Here is a 26,144-nt window from a genome sequence, read left to right as displayed (position 1 = left end):
CTTAACATTTCTTAGCGATCTGCAGCAGAGCAGACTTCTCACTGGCCCTGTTTCTTGTTTAGGCCTCAGGTAATCACTGACGACAATTCCTCTCAGGTCTGCCCACCCCCTCTTTCCCCAGGCTTTGTTTTAGTCTCCTTTTCCATGTCTCACCAGGAGAGCATGCCAAAATTCTGTTTGTCTATTAAATGGAGAAATGTAGCTTCACTTTGAGCCATCTTTCTCTTCCAGACTAAACATGTGGTCTATTTTTATGTAAGTAAAGGTTTATTAAAACGTTTTTACAAACAAAAAAGAAGTTATCTTCCCCAAAATAACTCTGCACCCCTGTTATGGAAACCAACCTGAATACGTAGAGCTTTCAAAACGCCATTTTCCCACTCCTGGCTTCATATGTCTATTGCTGTGTACCATATATTGCTTTTCTAGTCCTTGGACCACAAGAATAAAACTTAAAACAAAGAGGAGTCCTAGCAATTGCAACAGTTTGATGGATTGCTTAGTTGCTGATAATAATGCTATTTCTATCATACTTGGTAATTTTAATTTTGAAATAGCTAATTATATAATTTTACTTTGGTATCAAAATGAGTGTATAGACAAAGTGCACTTATAACCAAATATTGAAAAATACACTTAAAAATACAAACCCACTAAAAATTTTAAAATCCAATGTGGTAAACTATATTTAAAGCAGGAACTCTGACATCACATTAGTATTCAATTAAGGAGACACAAGTTTATTGTCAGAGGTACAGCTCCCAGTGCTACAGTGAAGAAACTTGTTATAAAAACCACAATGAGGTATCACCTCACACTGGTCAGAATGGCCATCATCAAAAAATCTACAAACAAAAAATGCTAGAGAGGGTGTGGAGAAAAGGGAACCCTCTTGCACTGTTGGTGGGAATGTAAATTGATACAGCCACTATGGAGAACAGTACGGAAGTTCCATAAAAAATTAACAATAGAACTACCATATGACCCAACAATCCCACTACTGGGCATATACCCTGAGAAAACCATAATTCAAAAAGAGTCATGTACCACAATGCTCATTGCAGCTCTATTTACAATAGCCAGGACATGGAAGCAACCTAAGTGTCCATCAACAGATGAATGGATAAAGAAGATGTGGCACATATATGCAATGGAATATTAGTCAGCCATAAAAAGAAACGAAACTGAGTTATTTGTAGTGAGGTGGATGGACCTAGAGACTGTCATACAGAGTGAAGTAAGAAAGAGAAAAACAAATACCATATGCTAACATATATATGGTATCTAAAAAAAAAAAAAAGGTTCTGATGAACCTAGGGGCAGGACAGGAATAAAGACACAGATGTAGAGAATGGACTTGAGGACATGGGGAGGGGTAAGGGTAAGCTGGGACGAAGTGAGAGAGTAGCACTGACATATATACACTACCAAATGTAAAATAGATAGCTAGTGGGAAGCAGCTGCATAACACAGGGAGATCAGCTCAGTACTCTGTGACCACCTAGAGGGGTGGGATAGGGCGGGTGCGAGGGAGATGCAAGAGGGAGGGGATATAGGGATATATGTATGCATATAGCTGAGTCACTTTGTTATACAGCAGAAACTAACACAACATTGTAAAGCAATTATATTCCAATAAAGATGTTTAAAAAAAAGTTTCTTCTGTAAAAGACTATAAAATGACTGTGCTATCATAGAGCATGTGCCAAAGGAATCAGTAGTTGCACAGGACATTATGAAATAAAGTCAAAGGTTAGGGCTGTACATCTAAGCTAAGTTACACATTGTTTGACTCTAGGGTTGCATCAGCATAAAAAAAAGTGAAGTGATTGTGGAAAATATTCTTGTTTAGAACAGAGGTTGGCCTGCCCTGCTGCCTGTTTTGTAAATAAAGGTTTAATGGAACACAGCCAAGCCCACTTATTTAGTATTGTTTACAGCTGTTTATAATTGCAGAATTGCGCAGTCAGAAACTTAATGGTCCACCCACTGCCCCTCAAGACTAAAATATTTACTACCCGCCCCTTTATAGACAATGCCTGCTGATGGCTTTTGAAGGTCAAAAACTGTTGCTCAAAGTTTTCAGTCTCACCATTATGATGTCTTCACCCAGCTACAAATATGAAATTTTATTCTGATTGAATTAAGATATTTTGATGAGAGAAATAGAATTATTGTGAGTCTTGAATTTGATGTTCTGTGAATGTATATGATAATTTTTTTCTTTTTCTATAATGTGGCATACTTGGGAAGTTATTTTGGCAAACCACTCAGACACAAAATGTACGGATTTTTAAAAGCTTTCTGTAAAAAACTGGGAAACTAACAGTAAGTGCTAGATATGATTGAATGAGATACATTTGCCATAAATCAGTAGACGTATTTTGATAGTCTGCTTGACATGTAAGTTATAATAAAATATTTGTTTACATAATATGAGGAGGTATCAAAATAATTATGTAATGATTAGCCAAAGAGTGTACAAATAAATTTATTCTACTCCAATATAAGATTTCTGAGATTAGTGCCAGCTCTCAAAAGAATATTAATAAACTTAATATACCATTATTTTAAAGAGATATTTTAGAAACTCTTAACTCAGAAATTCACTATCTTTTTTATTTAGCACCTACTATGAGTCATTTTCCTATAGGAGGAAAATGTCAGGACTCCCTCAACTTCCTTTTCTTCTGCCTCCAAACTTACCTATAGAGTCCTTTTTTCCTGTCTCAGGGAAAGGTGTATCTTCTCCGAGGCTAAACTCCCATCTGTGACTACAAGCCATGCCTTCGGTTTCTGCTGAGATCTTGCTCATTCATCAAGCCCCATTGCCACCTGTATCTTTGGTCTATTCATCTTTACTAGGTTTTTCCTCTCAGCCTACCAGCCTCTCAATTTCTGCCCCTCCTTAGATAGACTCTACCTCAAAACTACCTGCTTTTCATTTTTTTCTTTGTATTTTATTTTATTTATTTATTAACTTTTTATTTTACATTGGAGTACAGTTGGTTAACAATGTTGTGTTAGTTTCAGGTGTACAACAAAGTGATTCAGTTATACATATACATGTATCTATTCTTGAGGGAGGGATAGTTAGGGAGTTTGGGATTGACATGTACACACTGCTATATTTAAAATTGATAACCAACAAGGACCTACTATATAGGTTCTCTATAGGGAACTTTGCTCAATATTCTGTAACAACCTAATTGGGAAAATAATTTGAAAAAGAATTTGAAAACTGCCTGCTTTTCAATATATGACACTTCCATTCTTTCACATTTCACCAGGAACCTTCTTGAACCAGTCGTTTATCGAACCCTTACTGATCTGATTTCTACTCTCCCATGTTGCTGAAATCGCTGTTCCTTCAATTACTAATACCCAAATTGCCAAATCCAGGTTTCCATTTTCATTCTTCAAACTGTTGACCATCCTCTTCTCTTCCTTTGACTTTTGTGACTTCATTTCTCCTTGATTCGTTTTCTATGACTGTTTCTTTCTTGATCTGCCTCTGGCTGCTCTGCTCCTTGCATTTTGGTGTACCTCAGGATTTTCTTTCCCTTAGTTTTTCACAACTTCCCCTTTCCTTTCATGTTTCTAAACTTTACAGAGATCCCAGCATTCAGGCCCTAACGAATTCCTGTTCTCAAACTGTCTCCTTCCGACTTGGCCTAGACCCCGGGATGCAGCACCTCAGTTGGTCTCTTGCCAGAAAACCCATCATCCTCATTGCCCTGTCCTTTTTCCATTGTTTTTCAAAATTCCTTGACATTGGATCTATCCACCACTCTTTATCTCACTTTCCCCTGGGCTATTGCATTCAGCTGGAGAAAAAAATCACAACTGTTGTTCTTCACACCGAGCTGAGTGTGGCTTAGCAATCCTCTTTTGTGGACTTGATCCCCTCCTTCTTTGTATTGCTCTAAAGGAATTTATTTCATATATTTTTCATTTAAATTTCTTAACCCTCACTCATCATTCTTACTCAGAGCTGATGGCCTTGGCTGTAGGAAAGTGATAATTTGATATTTATTCAATTTTCATTATCCCTTCAACCTGAAACTTTATTACTTCTATTTACATCTTTGACTCCATTCCTACTACTCTGAGTAGGAGGCATCTGTCTAAAAATTTGCCTAATGGTAATCTTGCTGCTATACTCTAAATCCCCTCTTCTGTCTCCTCCAGGACTTGGATCTTTTATTCATCAGTTGCATCCTCCCCATCATGCATTTTCAATCTCTCCTTCTCTGTGAGTTAAATCTTTAAAGCCTACAAACGTTCAAATCTCTCCAATATGTAGCAACAACTACAGCTACAACCATAACCAACTCCCTCTCACTGAATTGCAACACCCGCTTATAAATGGCCATGGGAGCCACCTTCCTGGAAGGTAATTTGACAATATGTAAATATTCTTAAAATATTCTTTTAGCCCCCAACTTTCCTCTATCTAGAAATATAACTTAGGGGGGAAAATTGGAAATTTTACTATTAAAAAAAATTGTGTCTCTTTCCAAACCTAAATGTCAATGTGTGATTCTTTTAGTAAATGATAGTAATCCATGTTTAAGGAGGTTCTCAGTCAGCTAGAGAAAGTAAAGTCAGATGGAAATGTCTCATCCAAATCCTCCCTAAATCATTGATGTTAGGTATTATTTCATTGTTTGGGTCGGAAAATCCAACCTTAAACTTGCTTAAAAGTTTAAAGATACTTGTTCACATAATGGAAAACATCAAAACTTTTTTCAGCTGAGGCCTGATACAGTGGCTCAAATTGTGTCTCTACAGACTTTGTTTCTTTCTGTTTTTCTGTTCTGTCTTCCATGATGTCAGCTTTTTTCTGAGAAATCACAGTGGTTCCCCATCCAGCATATCCATGGTGCATATTTCATATCTTCACACTATAGAACCAGAGAACAAGGGAGAACCTCTTCTGGTAGCTACTTCATAAATTCTAAATTAATTCCTTAGCTTAACAAAATGAAGTGCTGATTGGCTTAAGCCAATTAGGACCCACTTCTGGACCTGGGCTGGAGTCAATCTTATCTAAGTAGTATGACTAAGAATGGGGAGGACTGAATTCTCCAAAGAAAAATAAGGATATTCTTTGAGAGAAATGGGGGAATAGATGAACAAATGTCTACCCTTTCCATCTGTGTGAGCCAATTTCAAATTGAGCGCAGGCTCCTAGGAAAAGGAAAGATTCTATGTATTGGGTGTGGTAAAACAAAGAAGGAAGCAGTAATACCAAAAGTCCACCATCCTTAATACCTATTCCTCAGTTCTAAGTAGGAGGGTCTCCTGGTTTGGGTCATTAACTTTTGAGGTGGATGTGGCTGATACCACATGTGATATTAGTGACCTTTCCTGCACTATGTTTAGTCTCCATTAAAAATTTGGGTTCCCAACAATATCAAAGAGTTCATGCATATCTGAATGCAGAACAAGAAGGATATGTACCTCAGCAGTCCAACCGTATGACCACAGCTTGATACTTTCATAAGTATCTCCTCTCCCCTGTCCCATCTCCACCATCAAAGGGCAGGGCCCATCTCCCCCGACACTGTTACATTAAAATAAGAGGTGATTTTTTTGTCTTATACCAAAAATGCTAACAGTAGGTATCTCTCAGTGCTGGCATTATGGGGGGGAGGGGTTGTATTTTCATTTTCATAGTTTTGTATGGGTAATGGGCACAAATCTCAGTCCATAAACAGAGGGAAGAAAAAAAAATACAACTTTCTTTAGTTTTTCTACAAATAAACCTAAGTTCTATTTCAAGCCCTCAATTGAACTGGGAGGTAGAAATTTATTCATAGTGTTCCTGGATCTGTGTACTAAGTTCCAGGGGTATTCAGCAGGCCAAGGCTGTGGACTCTGGGGACCAATTAGCTCTCTGCCATCATCTGACTGTACTGGCAGAAGGTCGGCTATCATTTCCTGTCTGGCTTCCAGATGTTAGTTCACACAGCTCATGGCTCTGCTTCCTTGCTGCAAGACCTCTTCTTGGGTGTTCCTGTGCCACCCAGAGCACAAGAAATTTGATAAGGTTGTGTAAATCCCAAATGTCCATGTAGCCAGGTCTCCTCCACTGCTCCCATGCCATGCTAGGCCCAGGGAAACTCCAAAAACTTACCATTTTTTCAGGTTACATGTAGAAAACCAGGCACAGGTTTCCTCTTCTCTGGGATCTCTCACACTCACCTGGATTTTCTGTCATGTCCCCCTCCCTCAATTCTGAACTAGATGCAGCTCCTGGGAAGGGCCCTGTCTCAGGGATATATAAAGGTAGAAAGTTCTTTAATTTTTCCTTTCCTTTCTCCAAGTCTGGATGCTTATCTGTTGTGGGGATTGGAAAAAATTTATTCTTATATATCAAATATTTTCCCAAATTTTTTAGTTATGGCACAAGGTAGATGCATTGAATTCTGTAAGGCAAAATGTTCTTGAATCTCAAAATATTCGGCACTTTAAAATATCTTGCAAAATCTTTACTTTTGAAACCCCAAATAATTTTCTCTCCTTTCTAAAGTATTTTATTTCTCTTGAGAAAATGTGTATGTTCCCTTTTAGTTTAAATGAGGAAAAAGACATAGTTAACAAGGAGTGGAAGTGAAAAATATATTGATAATATGTATATCAAAATATGACCTCTGCATTTATTTCTAAATTTTTGTCTTTTTCTATTTTTGAATAAATTTAACATATAACATTGTGTAAATTTAAGGTGTACAACATGTTTCTTTGATACATTTGTGTATTGTAACATGATTGCCCTTGTAGTGACATTTATCACATTACATAGTTACAGTACACTATTGTTGCCTACATTGATTATACTGTGCATTAGATCTCTATGGCTTTGTTTGTTACAAGTTTATAGCCTTAAACAACATCCATTTTGTCCCCTTAGCCCCCATCCCCTGGTAACCACCACTTACTGTCTGTTTTTTATGAGTTTGACTTTTTTTTAGATTCCACATAAGTGATATCATACAGCGCTTGTCTTTCTCTGTCTCCCTTATCTCACTTATCATAATGTGCTCGGGGCCCATCCGTGTTGTTGCAAATGGCAGGTTATCCTCCTTTCTCATGGCTGAATAACATTCCAGAATTTCTTTATAAAGCATATTTTACTTTTGTAATCAGATAAAAAAGACATTAAGTGAACATACAAACAACCCTCCTTTGACCCTTTTCCCCATGTGGGTTCTGCCACTTCTCTTGCCTTCCCTTCATAGTTACTTTCTTCAACAGAATGTTACTTTTAACTTCCCATTATGTTTAAACCACTTCTGCCAAATATAACTCTTTAATGTTTTTTTTACTAACTTCTCTTTCACACTGATGTTGCAGATTCATCTCATGTTGACACTCTTCTTCCTGCTGGACTCTGAGACATCACTGTATTTCGGCATCTGCATCTCCCTCTATCTCTATTCATTCTCTTGTGCAGTGTCTCTTCTTTCTTTGCTCTTGAATGTTGGCATTCACCAGAGTTGAGTTGTTGACTTCCTTATCTTATCACTCTGCACGTTCTATCCTGAGCAATCTTTACTGTGTCAACCTTGGCATTAATTATTTAACACTAATATTCTGCTCTTGGCAAATCTAGATCCACACCTATAATCTCTCTTCTGGGCTCTAGAAGTCAGCTTCTCATATCCATGACATCCAAAACTGATCTCATTATCTTTCTTTGTAATTTGTTCTTGCTCCTACATTTCCTCTCTCTAAGAATGGCACTGCCATAGATGCAGTTATAAAAGATAAAAATGTTGCAGTTATTACATGTTCCTCTCTTACTTTTATTTCTTCCCTAATTGATTTGTGACCATGTTATATCTGTCCTTTTTCCTCTGTTCTCACTGAAACTGCATTCATTCAGTACGGATTATCTCTTTTCCTGAACTGCTGCTGTAGGCTTTTAACTAGTCTCTCTGCCTTCCATCTCCTATGATTTCAATCTATTCTCCTTTCTGGATATCTGTAGGGTGATATTGTGTAGGTAAGTTTTCAAAAATAAATTTATTTTCATGTCAATCAAAGTTACCCATATAACATAGTTTAAAAGACATAAACATTCTAGAAAACTGCTTATAAAATAAAGTAGGCTCTGCCACTCCCTCCTTTATCTAACCCCATTCCTGCATTTCACAGGCTATTCCTTTTGCATTACCTTCATATTTCTAAAAGCATTCATATATGGCTATGTCTTGTTCGTTTCAGTTTCAGGCATTATCTATTGACTTTCCACCTTGGAAGGTGAGGATTTAGTGCTTTCTTACTGAGACTCCACTCCAACACAAACAGACATACACATACACACACACACACACACACACACACACACACACAAATTCTCTTTCAATTATTTTTGTATTATAATTGTATTTATATATTTACATTGTAATTTTGGTAAATCAAAATTCAGTATATGTTATTATAATTATCTGAATACTATTCAAAGCCAAGCTGTGTCTGGTGTTCTGTCCTTCCTGACATCAGCCAAATCTGACACCAACTCCTGGAGCTAGGACTGGATTCCACAGGCTTGAGGGCTCAGTACCACAGTACTGGCCTCACTTCAGACATTAGTCTCAAGTATTAGGTTCCTCAAGTTACCTCTACTCTGTCCAACTTGGCTACAAATCCAGGGGTTCCTACAATCCCCTCCTCAGGCTTGATAATTGGCTAGAATAATTCAAAGAACTCAGGAGAGTGCTTTCCTTACCCTTACTGGATTATTAAAAAGGATGGCACTCAGGAACAGCCAAATGGGAGAAATGCATAGTGCAAGGTATGTGAGAGGAGTGGAGGAGCAGAGCTTCCATGCTGCCTCTGGGAGCACCACCCTCCCAGCACCTCAATGTGTTCATCAACCCAGAAGCTTTCTAAACCCTGTTGTTCAGGGAATTTTATGGCAGTTTTATTACCTAGGCACAAATGATTAATTCATTGGCCATTGGTGATTAAACCCAACCTCCAGCCCCTCTTCCCTCCCTGGAGGCTGGGAGGTACAGCTGAAAATTCTAACCTTCTAGTCAAATGGTTGGATCTTCTGGCTACTAGCCACCATCCTGAAGCTCTCTAGAGACTCACCAGTAGTCACCTCATTAGTGTAAACTCATGCATGGTTAAAAGGAGATTATTATGAATGACAAAAAATACTCCTATCACTAAGGAAATTCTCAGGAAGCTATGTGCCAGGAACCATGGACAAAGATCAAATGTATTTCTTATTATATCACTCCATGTAGGAAACTGCAACTAAATACATCTCTTTTCTTGTACAACTTTTTGGTTTCTGTTTTCCCTAGAGTTAGTAATTGTCTTTTTCTGGTATGTTTGTTTGGTTTTCTAAGATTCTCCACCATAAATATAAATCCTCCCCATAATTGTAAACCATCAAATGTTCTATTAGTTTTATCTTCTTGGAAATCTCTTTCTTGGAGCCCTCTGAATGCCTGCGCAAATCTGTACTAGTTGTTCTCTAAGCCTACTGCACACCTGCCACCCTGGGATCTCCCTTTCCTATTACCCTGGGGATTTTCTTCACCTCTCTTCTGCATTAAATCCCTGATTACCATTCATGTCTTCATTTCCTTCCTCTGTTGGAGTAGCTCTATAAGGAGCTTCCTGAGTACACAGAAGAAAGGTTATTTGAGACCTCATATGTCTAAACAATATTTTTATTCTTTTACATTCAACTGATATTTTGGCTGGTGTGGCAGAAATGGCTGGCTGTCCACCAGGAATATGTGCTCTTCCTTTCATTGTGAAGATTCGTTGATGGAAGTTCTTGGCTACCCAGGAGGTATATTTTCTTGACTCCTGGCATCTAGAAGGTGGCAGATGACTAGTTCTCACCTACAGTATGTGAAGAAAAGTGGTGTGAATCACTTCCAGGTCAATGAGCTTAATAAGTCTGTGTTCTTCTCCACCCCCTCTTCTTCCCTCTTCCCATCTACAGTCTGAAGGCAGAGGACTGCAAAGTCCATGAGGAGAGGAAAAATCATAAAATTTTAGGAAGATGGGTCTCTGAATCAAGAAATGGAAGGCCATTTTCCAAACAGGAACACTTATATTGCTCTGTTACATAAATAAGAAGTAAACTTTTATTGCATTAAGCCACTGTAATTTGGAGGTTTATTTGTTACAATAGCTAGTACTACCCTTACAAATTTTATTTATACTGGGTATAAAATTTCAGGTTACAAATCATTTTCCCTCAAAAACTTGAGATTACTACTCTATTGTCTTCTAGTCTTCTAGCTTTCAGCTTTGTTGTTGAGAAATGCAATGTTGTTTTAATATCAAATTACTGTATGTGACCTTTGGTTTTCTTCTCTTTGGAAGATTTTAGAGTGTTCTCTTTATGGCCAGAGTTTGAAGTTTCATGGTGATGCGTCTTAATTTGGAGTATTTCTTCTGAAATGTTTGCTGAGTAGTTGGTAGGACTGGTCAAATTGAAAACATATAACTTATTGGGAAATTTTATTGAATTATTTCTTTGATAATACTCCCACTCCACTGTTTTCTCATTTTGCCTTTACTAGAATTCAAGCTACTCAGATTTTAGGCATCTTTTACTTTTCTACTAACTCTAAACTTTTCTCTCCTGTTTTCTTAATTTATCCTGTAAACTTTCTATTGCACTTTTTGTTTCTGCTATTGTTTTTAATTTTCAAAGAGCTGTCTTCCCCCCAAATGTTTCTTTTTTTTGGAGCATCATTTCATGTTTCTTGTATATAATTTCTTTTATATCTCAGAGAATATTAATGATGATTTGAAATGGATTTCTTCCAAATTATTTGATGTCTATTTTGAAGGTTGAAGGCTTTCTTTAAATATCTGATAATTCTTGGATGTCTAGTATCTTGAACAGGATACTAGCAAACTGATTGGAAGCTTTGTGGACATTGGTGGGGTTTGTTGACAGTTCAGTTTCACTTCATGGTGACTTGACCTGGTTGTGTTTTGGGGGACCCACCAACTGTCAGTACTTTTAGATCTTTTTTATTGTGTTGGGTTGAATATTCAGTGAAGAATCTTCTCCTCTTATACATAGAGCATACGCTAAGTCCCCTACATACGAATGAGTTCCATTCTGAGAGCAAGTTCATAAGTCCAACTTGTTTGTAAGTCCAACAAAGTTAGCCTAGGTACCCAACTAACACAACCGGCTATATAGTACTGTACTGTAATAGGTTTATAATACTTTTCACACAAATAATATGTAAAAAACAAACACAAAAAATAAAAAAAAAACATTTTTAATCTTACAGTATAGTACCTTGAAAAGTACAGTACAACAGCTGGCATACAGGGGCTGGCATCGAGTGAACAGGCAAGAAGAGTTACTGACTGGAGGAGGGAGAGGAGGTGGGAGATTGTAGAGCTGAAGGATCGTCAGCAACAGGAGACAAAGGGCAAGCTGCAATTTCACTCACGCCTGACATTGATGGCACAGGTTCTGGGTTCCTCTTTGGATTCAATTCTATTTACCCTCTTGAAAAAACGATCCAGTGATGTCTGGGTAGTAGCTCTTTTTTTCTCGTCGTAGATGACACAGTAGCACTGGATTGCATTCTGAACGGCTGCTGCAGCCTTCGTGTACCATTCTACATCCAGATCCTATGCCTCAAAAACTAACAGTGCCTCCTCAAATAAAAAAAATCCCCTTGCCATTTCCTGTGTTGTGAATCTCTTTGGTTCTTCAGTTACTTCTTCCTCTTGTCTCTCTTCGTCCTTTCTCTGGACTTCCAATTCCATCAGGTCTTCATTAGTAAGCCTCTTGTGTTGCACAGCAAGGATGTTCAATGAAGTTGTCCTCTTGCAGATCTAGCTTGAAATAAAGATATATACTACCGTACTCTATACAGTACTGTACAGTAAAGTACGCAAAAGCACAACCACTTGCAGAGGATGCACGCACGTGACAATGTATGCGAGACACATGAACTAACACGATTGGACATGCGGACGCGCATTCACATCTTTGAAAGTTTGTAACTTGAAGGTTCATATGTAGGGGACTTACTGTATAAGCCTGGCTGTTAGCATTTGGGGAGATGTATGGAAAACCAGGATGGGGATTCATCATTCAAGATGTAGACCTTTACTCAATTCTGAGTTAGCATAGAACACTCAGTCATGTCTATTATCCATCATCCATCTTTTCTGTTAAACTTTTTACAGAGAATAAACATCTACTTTTCTTCTGGAAGAGGCAAGGGGCTGGCTCCCATCCATGTGCAGTATGAGAGGGTACCTGGACTTCACTGCTTCTTGAACACATTTTTCAGCCAGTCCTCTTATTTTCAGCCCTATCCGCATCCCCAGTTTCAGGGATAACTAATAACACTAATTTCTGAACCAGTTTGCCCACTGCTGGTTTAAGTTTAAGCTTCTTGTCTACCATAGATTAAGACTCACTCATCTAATTTTCAACTTCCAAAATTTTGTTCTGCTTTCTCCTCTCCCTTATCTTTGTCCTTTTGATATGTCTTTTAAAATGTATGTGTTGCAGAATTTGGGCCATGGACCTGCAGAGTTTCCTATAGATGAGATTTTGCTGATTACACACTGATGGTGTATTTCCACGTTGCTCTTCTTTTGTATTTTCTGAAATTTGGTTGTTGGATCCAGAGGCTTGATAAAACTCAGGTTTGTTTAGTTTGGCAAGATTATAGATAATGTTATATTCTTTCATCAGGATGAACCTAACCTTTGTTTTTATTCTCTTCCAATATTAGCAGCTGTTAATTGTCAGATACCTATATTCACTAGTATACTGAAGGTTGTAAAATGATGCTCTAATTATATCATTTTGTTTTCATTTTTAGCTGGATTATTTTTTTTAATTTAATTTAATTTATTTATATTTATACAGCAGGTTCTTATTAGTTATCTATTTTATAGATATTAGTGTATACATGTCAATCCCAATCTCCCAATTCATCCCATCCCCCACCCCCCAACCCCTCCTTTCCTCCCTTGGGGTCCATACATTTGTTCTCTATATCTGTGTCTCTATTTCTGCCTTGCAAACCAGTTCCTCTGTACCATTTTTCTAGAGTCCACATATATGTGTTAGCATATGGTATTTGTTTTTCTCTTTCTGACTTACTTCACTCTGTATGACAGTCTCTAGATCCATCCATGTCTCTACAAATGACCCAATTTCGTTCCTTTTTATGGCTGAGTAATATTCCATTGTATATATGTACCACATCTTCTTTATCCATTAATCTGTCGATGGGCATTTATGTTGCTTCCATGACCTGGCTATTGTAAATAGTGCTGCAATGAACATTGTGGCACATGACTCTTTTTGAATTATGGTTTTCTCTGGGTATATGCCCAGTAGTGGGATTGCTGGGTCATATGGTAACTCTATTTTTAGTCTTCTAAAGAACCTCCATGCTGTTCTCCATAGTGGCGGTATCAATTTACATTCCCACCAACAGTGCGAGGGGGTTCCCTTTTCTCCACATCCTCTCCAGCATTTGTTGTTTGTAGATTTTCTGATGATGGCCATTCTAACTGGTGGGAGGTGATACCTTATTGTAGTTTTGATTTGCATTTCTCTAATAATTAGTGATGTTGAGCAGCTTTACATGTGCCTCTTGGCCATCTGTATGTCTTCTTTGAAGAAATGTCTATTTAGGTCTTCTGCCCGTTTTTTGATTGGGTTGTTTGTTTTTTTAATATTGAGCTGCATGGGCTGTTTATATATTTTGGAGATTAATCCTTTGTCTGTTGATTTGTTTGCAAATACTTTCTCCCGTTCTGAGGGTTGTCTTTTCGTCTTCTTTACAATTTCCTTTGCTGTGCAAAAGCTTTTAAGTTTCATTAGGTCCCATTTGTTTATTTTTGTTTTGATTTCCATTTCTCTAGGAGGTGGGTCAAAAAGATCTTGCTGTGATTTATGTCAAAGAGTGTCCTTCCTATGTTTTCCTCTAAGAGTTTTATAGTGTCCAGTCTTACATTTAGGTCTTTAATCCATTTTGAGCTTATTGTTGTGTATGGTGTTAGGGAGTGATCTAATTTCATTCATTTACATGTAGCTGTCCAGTTTTCCCAGCACCACTTATTGAAGAGACTGTCTTTTCTCCACTGTATATGCTTGCCTCCTTTGTCATAGATTAGTTGACCATAGGTGCATGGGTTTATCTCTGGGCTTTCTATCCTGTCCCATTGATCTATATTTCTGTTTCTGTGCCAGTACCATATTGTCTTGATTCCTGTAGCTTTGTAGTATAGTCTGAAGTCAGGGAGCCTGATTCCTCCAGCTCTGTTTTTTTCCCTCAAGGTTGTTTGGCTGTTCCATGTCTTTTCTGTCTCCATACAAATATTAAGATTTTTTTGGTCTAGTTATGTAAAAAATGCCATTGGTAATTTGATAGGGATTGCGTTGAACCTGTAGATTGCTTTGGGTAGTACATTCATTTTCACAATATTGATTCTTCCGATCCAAGAACATGGTATATCTCTCCATCTGTTTGTGTCATTTTTGATTTCTTTCATCAGTGTCTTATAGTTTTCTGCGTACAGGTCTTTTGTCTCCTTAGGTAGGTTTATTCCTAGATATTTTATTCTTTTGGTTGCAGTGGTAGATGGGAGTGTTTTCTTAATTTCACTTTCAGATTTTTCATCATTAGTGTATAGGAATGCAAGAGATTTCTGTGCATTAATTTTGTATCCTGCAACTTTACCAAATTCATTCATTAGCTCTAGTAGTTTTCTGGTGGCATTTTTAGGATTCTCTATGTATAGTATCATGTCATCTGCAAACAGTGACAGTTTTACTTCTTCTTTTCCAATTTGTATTCCTTTTATTTCTTTTTCTTCTCTGATTGCAGTGGCTAGGACTTCCAAAACTATGTTGAATAATAGTGGTGAGAGTGGACATCCTTGTCTCGTTCCTGATCTTAGAGGAAATGCTTTCAGTTTTCCACTGTTGAGAATGATGTTTGCTGTGGGTTTGTCATATATGGCCTTTATTATGTTGAGGTAGGTTCCCTCTATGCCCACTTTCTGGAGAGTTTTTATCATAAATGGGTGTTGAATTTTGTCAAAAGCTTTTTCTGCGTCTATTGAGATGATCATATGGTTTTTATTCTTCAATTTGTTAATATGGTGTATCACATTGATTGATTTGCGTATATTGAAGAATACTTGCATCCCTGGGATAAATCCCACTTGATCGTGGTGTATGATCCTTTTAATGTGTTGTTGGATTCTGTTTGTTAGTATTTTGTTGAGGATTTTTGCGTCTATATTCATCAGTGATATTGGTCTGTAATTTTCTTTTTTTGTAGTATCTTTGTCTGGTTCTGGTATCAGGGTGATGGTGGCCTCATAGAATGAGTTTGGGAGTGTTCCTTCCTCTGCAATTTTTTGGAAGAGTTTGAGAAGGATGGGCGTTAGCTCTTCTCTAAATGTTGGATAGAATTCACCTGTGAAGCCTTCTGGTCCTGGACTTTTGTTTGTTGGAAGATTTTTAATCACAGTTTCAATTTCATTACTTGTGATTGGTCTGTTCATATTTTCTATTTCTTCCTTGTTCAGTCTTGGAAGGTTATACCTTTCTAAGAATTTGTCCATTTCTTCCAGGTTGTCCATTTTATTGGCATAGAGTTGCTTGTAGTAATCTCTTAGGATGCTTTGTATTTCTGCGGTGTCTGTTGTAACTTCTCCTTTTTCATTTCTAATTTTATTGATTTGAGTCCTCTCCCTCTTTTTCTTGATGAGTCTGGCTAATGGCTTATCAATTTTGTTTATCTTCTCAAAGAAGCAGCTTTTAGTTTTATTGATCTTTTCTATTGTTTCCTTCATATTTCTTTCATTTATTTCTGCTCTGATGTTTATGATTTCTTTCCTTCTACTAACTTTGGGTTTTGTTTGTTTTTCTTTCTCTAGTTCTTTTAGGTGTAAGTTTAGATTGTTTATTTGAGATTTTTCTTGTTTCTTGAGGTAGGATTGTATTGCTATAATATTCCCTCTTAGAACTGCTTTTGCTGCATCCCATAGGTTTTGGATCATCGTGTTTTCATTGTCATTTGTCTCGGTATGTTTTGATTTTCTCTTTGATTTCTTCTGTGATCTCTTGTTTATTTAGTAGCATATTGTTTAGCCTCCATGTGTTGTGTTTTTTACGTTTTTTTCCCTGTAGTTTATTTCTAGTCTCATAGCGTTGTGGTCAGAAAAAATGCTTGATATGATTTCAATTTTCCTAAATTATCTGAGGCTTGATTTGTGACCCAAGATGTGATCTATCCTGGAGAATATTCCATGTGCACTTGAGAAGAAAGCATAATCTGCTGTTTTCGCATGAAATGTCATATAAATATCAATTAAATCTATCTGGTCTATTGTGTCATTTAAAGCTTGTGTTTCCTTATTAGTTTTCTGTCTGGATGATCTGTCCATTGTTGTAAGTGAGGTGTTAGAGTCCCGCACTATTATTGTGTTACTGTCAATTTACTCTTTTATAGCTGTTAACATTTGCCTTCTGTATTGAGGTGCTCCTATGTTGGGTGCATATATATTTATAATTGTTATGTCTTCTTCTTAGATTGATCACTTCATCATTATGTAGTGTCCTTTCTTGTCTCTTGTAACATTCTTTTTTTTTTTTTAACATCTTTATTGGAGTATAATTGCTTTACAATGGTGTGTTAGTTTCTGCTTTATAACAAAGTGAACCAGTTATACATATACATATGTTCCCATATCTATTCCCTCTTGCGTCTCCCTCGCTCCCACCCTCCCTATCCCACCCCTCTAGGTGGTCACAAAGCACCGAGCTGATCTCCCTGTGCTATGTGGCTGCTTCCCACTAGCTATCTATTTTACATTTGGTAGTGTATATATGTCCATGCCACTGTCTCACCCTGTCAAATCTTACCCCTCCCCCTCCCCATATCCTCAAGTCCATTCTCTAGTAGGTCTGTGTCTTTATTCCCGTCTTGCCACTAGGTTCTTCATGACCTTTTTTTTTTTTTCTTAGATTCCATATATATGTGTTAGCATACTGTATTTGTTTTTCTCTTTCTGACTTACTTCACTCTGTATGACAGACTCTAACTCCATCCACCTCATTACAAATACCTCCATTTCGTTTCTTTTTATGGCTGAGTAATATTCCATTGTATATATGTGGCACATCTTCTTTATCCATTCATCCGATGATGGACACTTAGGTTGCTTCCATGTCCTGGCTATTGTAAATAGAGCTGCAATGAACATTTTGGTACATGACTCTTTTTGAATTATGGTTTTCTCAGGGTATATGCCCAGTAGTGGGATTGCTGGGTCGTATGGTAGTTCTATTTTTAGTTTTTTAAGGAACCTCCATACTGTTCTCCATAGTGGCTGTATCAATTTACATTCCCACCAACAGTGCAAGAGTGTTCCCTTTTCTCCACACCCTCTCCAGGATTTATTGTTTCTAGATTTTTTGATGATGGCCATTCTGACTGGTGTGAGATGATATCTCATTGTAGTTTTGATTTGCATTTCTCTAATCATTAATGATGTTGAGCATTCTTTCATGTGTCTGTTGGCAATCTGTATATCTTCTTTGGAGAAATGTCTATTTAGGTCTTCTGCCCATTTTTGGATTGGGTTGTTTGTTTTTTTGTTATTGAACTGCATGAGCTGCTTGTAAATCTTGGAGATTAATACTTTGTCAGTTGCTTCATTTGCAAATATTTTCTCCCATTCTGAGGGTTGTCTTTTCGTCTTGTTTATGGTTTCCTTTGCTGTGCAAAAGCTTTTAAGTTTCATTAGGTCCCATTTGTTTATTTGTGTTTTTATTTCCATTTCTCTAGGAGTTGGGTCAAAAAGGATCTTGCTGTGATTTATGTCATAGAGTGTTCTGCCTATGTTTTCCTCTAAGAGTTTGATAGTGTCTGGCCTTACATTTAGGTCTTTAATCCATTTTGAGTTTATTTTTGTGTATGGTGTTAGGGAGTGTTCTAATTTCATACTTTTACATGTAACTGTCCAGTTTTCCCAGCACCACTTATTGAAGAAGCTGTCTTTTCTCCACTGTATATGCTTGCCTCCTTTATCAAAGATAAGGTGACCATATGTGCATGGGTTTATCTCTGGGCTTTCTATTCTGTTCCATTGATCTATGTTTCTGTTTTTGTGCCAGTACCAACCTGTCTTGATTACTGTAGCTTTGTAATATAGTCTGAAGTCAGGGAGCCTGATTCCTCCAGCTCCATTTTTCGTTCTCAAGATTGCTTTGGCTATTCGGAGTCTTTTGTGTTTCCATACAAATTGTGAAAATTTTTGTTCTAGTTCTGTGAAAAATGCCAGTGGTAGTTTGATAAGGATTGCATTGAATCTGTCGATTGCTTTGGGTAGTATCATCATTTTCACAATGTTGATTCTTCCCATCCAAGAACATGGTATATCTCTCCATCTATTTGTATCATCTTTAGTTTCTTTCATCAGTGTCTTATAACTTTCTGCATACAGGTCTTTTGTCTCCTTAGGTAGGTTTATTCCTAGATATTTTATTCTTTTGGTTGCAATGGTAGATGGGAGTGTTTTCTTAATTTCACTTTCAGATTTTTCATCATTAGCGTATAGGAATGCAAGAGATTTCTGTGCATTAATTTTGTATCCTGCTACTTTACCAAATTCATTGATTAGCTCTAGTAGTTTTCTGGTAGCATCTTTAGGATTCTGTATGTATAGTATCATGTCATCTGCAAACAGTGACAGCTTTACTTCTTCTTTTCCCATTTGGATTCCTTTTATTTCTTTTTCTTCTCTGATTGCTGTGGCTAACACTTCCAAAACTATGTTGAATAATAGTGGTGAGAGTGGGCAACATTGTCTTGTTCCTGATCTTAGTGGAAATGGTTTCAGTTTTTCACCATTGAGGACAATGTTGGCTGTGGGTTTGTCATATATGGCCTTTATTATTTTGAGGAAATTTCCCTCTATGCCTACTTTCTGCAGGGCGTTTATCATAAATGGGTATTGAATTTTGTCGAAAGCTTTCTCTGCATCTATTGAGATGATCATATGGTTTTTCTCCTTCAATTTGTTAATATGATGTATCACGTTGATTGATTTGCGTATATTGAAGAATCCTTGCATTCCTGGAATAAACCCCACTTGATCATGGTGTATGATCCTTTTAATGTGCTGTTGGATTCTGTTTGCTAGTATTTTGAGGATTTTTGCATCTATGTTCATCAGTGATATTGGCCTGTAGTTTTCTTTCTTTGTGACATCTTTGTCTGGTTTTGGTATCAGGGTGATGGTGGCCTCGTAGAATGAGTTTGGGAGTATTCCTCCCTCTGCAATATTTTGGAAGAGTTTGAGAAGGATAGATGTTAGCTCTTCTCTAAATGTTTGATAGAATTCGCCTGTGAAGCCATCTGGTCCTGGACTTTTGTTTGTTGGAAGATTTTTAATCACAGTTTCAATTTCAGTGCCTGTGATTGGTCTGTTCATATTTTCTATTTCTTCCTGGTTCAGTCTCGGCAGGTTGTGCATTTCTAAGAATTTGTCCATTTCTTCCAGGTTGTCCATTTTATTGGCATAGAGTTGCTTGTAGTAATCTCTCATGATCGTTTTTATTTCTGCAGTGTCAGTGGTTACTTCTCCTTTTTCATTTCTAATTCTGTTGATTTGAGTCTTCTCCCTTTTTCTCTTGATGAGTCTGGCAAATGGTTTATCAATTTTGTTTATCTTCTCAAAGAAGCAGCTTTTAGTTTTATTGATCTTTGCTATTGTCTCCTTCATTTCTTTTTCATTTATTTCTGATCTGATCTTTATGATTTCTTTCCTTCTGCTAGCTTTGGGGTTTTTTTGTTCTTCTTTCTCTAATTGCTTTAGGTGCAAGGTTAGGTTGTTTATTCGAGATGTTTCCTGTTTCTTGAGGTAGGCTTGTATTGCTATAAACTTCCCTCTTAGAACTGCTTTTGCTGCATCCCATAGGTTTTGGGTCGTCCTGTCTCCATTGTCATTTGTTTCTAGGTATTTTTTGATTTCCCCTTTGATTTCTTCAATGATCACTTAGTTATTAAGTAGTGTATTATTTAGCCTCCATGTGTTTGTATTTTTTACAGATCTTTTCCTGTAATTGACATCTAGTCTCATAGCGTTGTGGTCGGAAAAGATACTTGATACGTTTTCAATTTTCTTAAATTTACCAAGGCTTGATTTGTGACCCAAGATATGATCTATCCTGGAGAATGTTCCATGAGCACTTGAGAAAAATGTGTATTCTGTTGTTTTTGGGTGGAATGTCCTATAAATATCAATTAAGTCCATCTTGTTTAATGTATCATTTAAAGCTTGTGTTTCCTTATTTATTTTCATTTTGGATGATCTGTCCATTGGTGAAAGTGGGGTGTTAAAGTCCCCTACTATGATTGTGTTACTGTCGATTTCCCCTTTTATGGCTGTTAGTATTTGCCTTATGTATTGAGGTGCTCCTATGTTGGGTGCATAAATATTTACAATTGTTATACCTTCTTCTTGGATCGATCCCTTGATCATTATATAGTGTCCTTCTTTGTCTCTTGTAATAGTCTTTATTTTAAAGTCTATTTTGTCTGATATGAGAATTGCTACTCCAGCTTTCTTTTGATTTCCATTTGTATGGAATATCTTTTTCCATCCTCTCACTTTCAGTCTGTACGTGTCCCTAGGTCTGAAGTGGGTCTCTTGTAGACAGCATATATACGGGTCTTGTTTTTGTATCCATTCAGCCAGTCTGTGTCTTTTGGTGGGAGCATTCAATCCATTTACATTTAAGGTAATTATCGATATGTATGTTCCTATTCCCATTTTCTTAAATGTTTTGGGTTTGTTATTGTAGGTGTTTTCCTTCTCTGGTGTTTCTTGCCTAGAGAAGTTCCTTTAGCATTTGTTGTAAAGCTGGTTTGGTGGTGTTGAACTCTCTCAGCTTTTGCTTGTCTGTAAAGGTTTCAATTTCTCCATCAAATCTGAATGAGATCCTTGCTGGGTAGAGTAATCTTGGTTGTAGGTTTTTCTCCTTCATCACTTTAAGTATATCCTGCCACTCCCTTCTGGCTTGCAGAGTTTCTGCTGAAAGATCAGCTGTTAACCTTATGGGGATTCCCTTGTGTGTTATTTGTTGTTTTTGCCTTGCTGCTTTTAATATGTTTTCTTTATATTTAATTTTTGATAGTTTGATTAATATGTGTCTTGGCGTGTTTCTCCTTGGATTTATCCTGTATGGGACTCTCTGTGCTTCCAGGACTTGATTAATTATTTCCTTTCCCATATTAGGGAAGTTTTCAACTATAATCTCTTCAAATATTTTCTCAGTCCCTTTCTTTTTCTCTTCTTCTTCTGGGACCCCTATAATTCGAATGTTGGTGCGTTTAATGTTGTCCCAGAGGTCTCTGAGACTGTCCTCAGTTCTTTTCATTCTTTTTTCTTTATTCTGGTCTGCAGTAGTTATTTCCACTATTTTATCTTCCAGGTCACTTACCCGTTCTTCTGCCTCAGTTATTCTGCTATTGATCCCTTCTATAGTATTTTTAATTTCATTTATTGTGTTTTTCATCATTGCTTGGTTCCTCTTTAGTTCTTCTACATCCCTGTTAAATGTTTCTTGCATCTTGTCTATTCTATTTCCAAGATTTTGGATCATCTTTACTATCATTATTCTGAATTCTTTTTCAGGTAGACTGCCTATTTCCTCTTCATTTGTTAGGTCTGGTGTGTTTTGACCCTGCTCCTTCATCTGCTGTGTGTTTTTCTGTCTTCTCATTTTGCTTATCTTACTGTGTTTGGGGTCTCCTTTTCACAGGCTGCAGGTTCGTAGTTCCCATTGTTTTTGGTATCTGTCCCCAGTGGCTAAGGTTGGTTTAGTGGGTTGTGTAGGCTTCCTGGTGCAGGAGACTAGTGCCTGTGTTCTGGTGGATGAGGCTGGATCTTGTCTTTCTGGTGGGCATGTCCACGTCTGATGGTGTGTTTTGGGGTGTCTCTGGCCTTATTATGATTTTTGGCAGCCTCTCTGCTAATGGATGGGGCTGTGTTCCTGTCTTGCTAGTTGTTTGGCATAGGGTGTCCAGCACTGTAGCTTGCTGGTCGTTGAGTGAAGCTGGGTCTTGATGTTGAGATGGAGATCTCTGAGAGATTTTCACCGTTTGGTATTACGTGGAGCTGGGAGGTCTCTTGTGGACCAGTGTCCTGAAGTTGGCTCTCCCACCTCAGAAGCACAGCCCTGATGCCTGGCTGGAGCACCAAGAGCCTTTCATCCACACAGCTCAGAATAAAAGGGAGAAAAAAATAGAAAGAAAGGAAGAAAGAGGATAAAATAAAATAAAATAAAGCTATTATAATAAAAAATAAGGAAAAAATTATTAAGAAAAAATTTATTAAGAAAAAAAATTTTTTTGATTTTTTAACCTAAATTTATTAATTTTTTATAATAAAAAATAAGAAAAAATTTTTAAGAAAAAATTTTTAATTTTTTAAAATAAAAGAATTATTAAGAAAAAATTTATTAAGAAAAAAATTTTTAATTTTAAAATAAAAAATAAGAAAAAAATTATTAAGAAAAAAATTCTTTTAATGTTTTAAAATAAAAAATAAAAAAATTATTAAGAAAAAATTTTTTTTAATTTTTTAAAATAGAAAATAAGGGAAAAATTATTAAGAAAAAAAAATTTTTAAGTGAAAAAAAAACAAAAAACGGGTGGGCTGAACCCTAGCACAAATGGTGAAAGCAAAGCTATACAGACAAAATCTCACACAGAAGCATACACATATACACTCACAAAAAAGGAAAAGGGGAAAAATTAATATATCCTGCTCCCAAAGTCCACCTCCTGAATTTGGGATGATTCGTTGTCTATTCAGGTATTCAACAGATGCAGGTACATCAAGTTGTTTGTGGAGCTTTAATCCACTGCTTCTGAGGCTGCTAGGAGAAATTTCCCTTTCTCTTCTTTGTACAGCTCCTGGGGTTCAGCTTTGGATTTGGACCCGCCTCTGCATTTAGGTCTCCTGAGGGCATCTGTTCTTTGCTCAGACAGGACGGGGTTAAAGTAGCAGCTGCTTCGGGGGCTCTGGCTCACTCAGGACGCGGGGAGGGAGGGGTATGGATGCGCAGCGAGCCTGCAGCGCCAGAGGCCGGCGTGACGTTGCAGCAGCCTGAGGTGCGCTGTGCGTTCTCCGGGGGAAGTTGTCCCTGGATCACGGGAGCCTGGCAGTGGCGGGCTGCACAGGCTCCCGGGAGGGGCGGTGTGGATAGTGACCTGTGCTCGCACACAGGCTTCTTGGTGGCGGCAGCAGCAGCCTTAGCGTCTCATGCCCGTCTCTGGGGTCTGCACTGATAGCCGTGGCTCGCGCCCGTCTCTGGAGCTCGTTTAGGCGGCGCTCTGAATCCCCTCTCCTTGCGCTCCGCGAAACAAAGAGGCAAGAAAAAGTCTCTTGCCTCTTCGGTAGCTGCAGACTTTTTCCCGGACTCCCTCCCGGCTAGCTGTGGTGCGCTAACCCCTTCAGGCTGTGTTCACGCAGCCAACCCCAGTCCTCTCTCTGGGATCCGACCAAAGCCCGAGCCTCAGCTCCCAGTCCCCGCCCGCCCCGGCGGGTGAGCAGACAAGCCTCTCGGGCTGGTGAGTGCTGGTCGGCACTGATCCTCCCTGCAGGACTCTCTCCGCTTTGCCCTCCGCACCCCTGTGGCTGCGCTCTCCTCCGTGGCTCCGAAGCTTCCCCCCTCTGCTACCCGCAGTCTCTACCCACGAAGGGGCTTCCTAGTGTGTGGAAACCTTTCCTCCTTCACGGCTCCCTCCCACTGGTGCAGATCCCGTCCCTATTCTTTTGTCTCTGTTATTTCTTTTTTCTTTTGCCCTACCCAAGTACATGGGGAGTTTCTTGCCTTTTGGGAGGTCTGACGTCTTCTGCCAGCGTTCAATGGGTGTTCCGTAGGAGCAGTTCCACGTGTAGATGTATTTCTAATGTATCTGTGGGAAGGAAGGTGATCTCCGCATCTTACTCTTCCGCCATCTTGCCCAGACCCCCCCCCCCATCTTGCCCAGACCCCCCACATTCTTTATTTAAAGTCTATTTTATCTTGGATTAATTTTCTATGGAGACATTGACATTCATTTATTATCTGGTCATGCAGTGGTTCAATTCTTCTAGACTGTGGATTACCTTTTCACTTGCTTACAGGTGCTCATCACAGAGCAAATTTTTAAATTTTGATAAAGTTCAGTTATTTAAATTGTACTTGTGAAAGAACATCTATAGTAGTTTCCATGTAGTACAAGTTTAATTTGGGGTTTTTTTTCTTTTAATAACTCTAAAATTGCTTATTAGCAATTCCATTTCTGAGAAGATGGAGTAGACATAATTTTCCCTCTTCCTTCCTCTAAGTATAACTAAAACCCATGGACAGTATATATAGAGCAAACATAAGAAAGATTTGAAAGAGAGAGAAAAGAAGGCAGGTGAGTAGAAACCTCAGGTCTGTGGAAGGTCAGTCACAATGGTAAGTTTCCAGGGTTTTTTCCCTTGCCTTATATATCCCAGACTTGGAATTGAAGAAGGCAGTAACCTGGAAATGCTGAGGGGCACAGACAAAAAAGCCCCAAGAAAAGCCTGCTATCTTTAGCCAAAGGAATAGAAAGGGACAACCTAGTGATATAGGAAACTTTTGTACAATAACTGCTATGCTCCAGCCAAACATCACAGAAAAAACTGTGGCCTTCCCCCAAACAACAATAACAAAGAAAAAAAACGCTGAATGGGGAGCCTAGGCTGAAACACTCATCAGGCTGTAGCAAGGTTTCCTTACTACTGCCACATCACACTACCTTCACACACCATCCTCTCCCTGGGGAGTGGGGGTAAGGAGACTGAGTAGTAGGTGTAGTAGGGATTAATAGGTGCTGTAGGGAGGCTGAGTAGTAGATATAGTAGGAAAGCTGAGTAGGGAGCCAAGACTTTTTATCAGGCAGAAGTAAGACCATATTCTACCATGTGGTGTTATTGGAGACCACAAGAATAGCTGTAATAAGGCACTTTACAACTTCTAGCAAGGGAAATATCAGTCGAGGCCACTGAGGAGCAAGACTCGTAGCCCTCCCATCAGTAATGAGGAGTTCCCTGCTTGTGTGTCAACAGAGGCCTTGTGAACAACATGAACTTCTATTCCCACCTGGCAATAGTAAAGTGGAATATTCCTCCTCCCTTGCTAGACTAGTATCAATGGAAGCCAGCTACACCAGGTTTAAATATGATTTAGAGTCTTATAATTACCCAAATGGCCATGTTTATAAAAAATCCCTCATTATAATAAGAACCAGGAAGATCTCAAACTGAACAAAAAATAAGATAGATGCAAACACTGAGATGACAGATATTAGAATTATCAGACAAAGATTTTAAAACAACTATCATAAAAATGCTTCAGTGAGCAGTTATAAACATGCTTGAACCAAATGAAAACATAGGGAGCTTTAGCAAAAAAGAAAAAAAAAAAAAAGCTCTCAACAAAGAATTAGAAAACATAAAGAAGAACCAAATGGAAACTTTAGAATTTAAAAATACAATAACCAAAAAAAAAACAAAAAAAAAAACAAAACAAAACTCAGTGGATGGGCTCAGTAACATAATGCAAGGAACAGAGGAAAGAATCAGGGAATTTGAAGACAGAACAATAGAAATCACCCAAATCTGAAAAAATGGGAGAAAAAAGTCTGAAAGCAACAAACAAAACCTTAGATACCTGTAGGACTATAACAAAATATCTAACATTCATGTCATTAGAGCCCCAGGAGAAGAAAGATGACAGATGCAAGAAATTAAGGGAACACCAAACAGGATGAACCCTCTAAAAATTCACTTCAACACACATTATAGTAAAACTTAGGAAAACTAAAGACAAAGAAAAAGTTTAAAAGCAGAAAGAAAGAAACAACACCTTAGCCTTAGGGGAAAAGAATTGAATGATGATGGATTTCTCATCAGAAACCACATAGGCTAGAAGGAAGTGGTACATTTTTCAACTGGTGATAGAAAAGAGCTATAAACCTGGTATCCTATATCCAGTGAAAATATTCTTCAGGAAATAGCAGATAATCAAGATATTCTCAGATGAAGGAAAGCTAAGAGAA

This window comes from Eubalaena glacialis, chromosome 3 (genome assembly GCF_028564815.1).
Source record: "Eubalaena glacialis isolate mEubGla1 chromosome 3, mEubGla1.1.hap2.+ XY, whole genome shotgun sequence".
Classification (NCBI taxonomy): domain Eukaryota; kingdom Metazoa; phylum Chordata; class Mammalia; order Artiodactyla; family Balaenidae; genus Eubalaena; species Eubalaena glacialis.
This window is presented reverse-complemented; position numbering follows the sequence as displayed.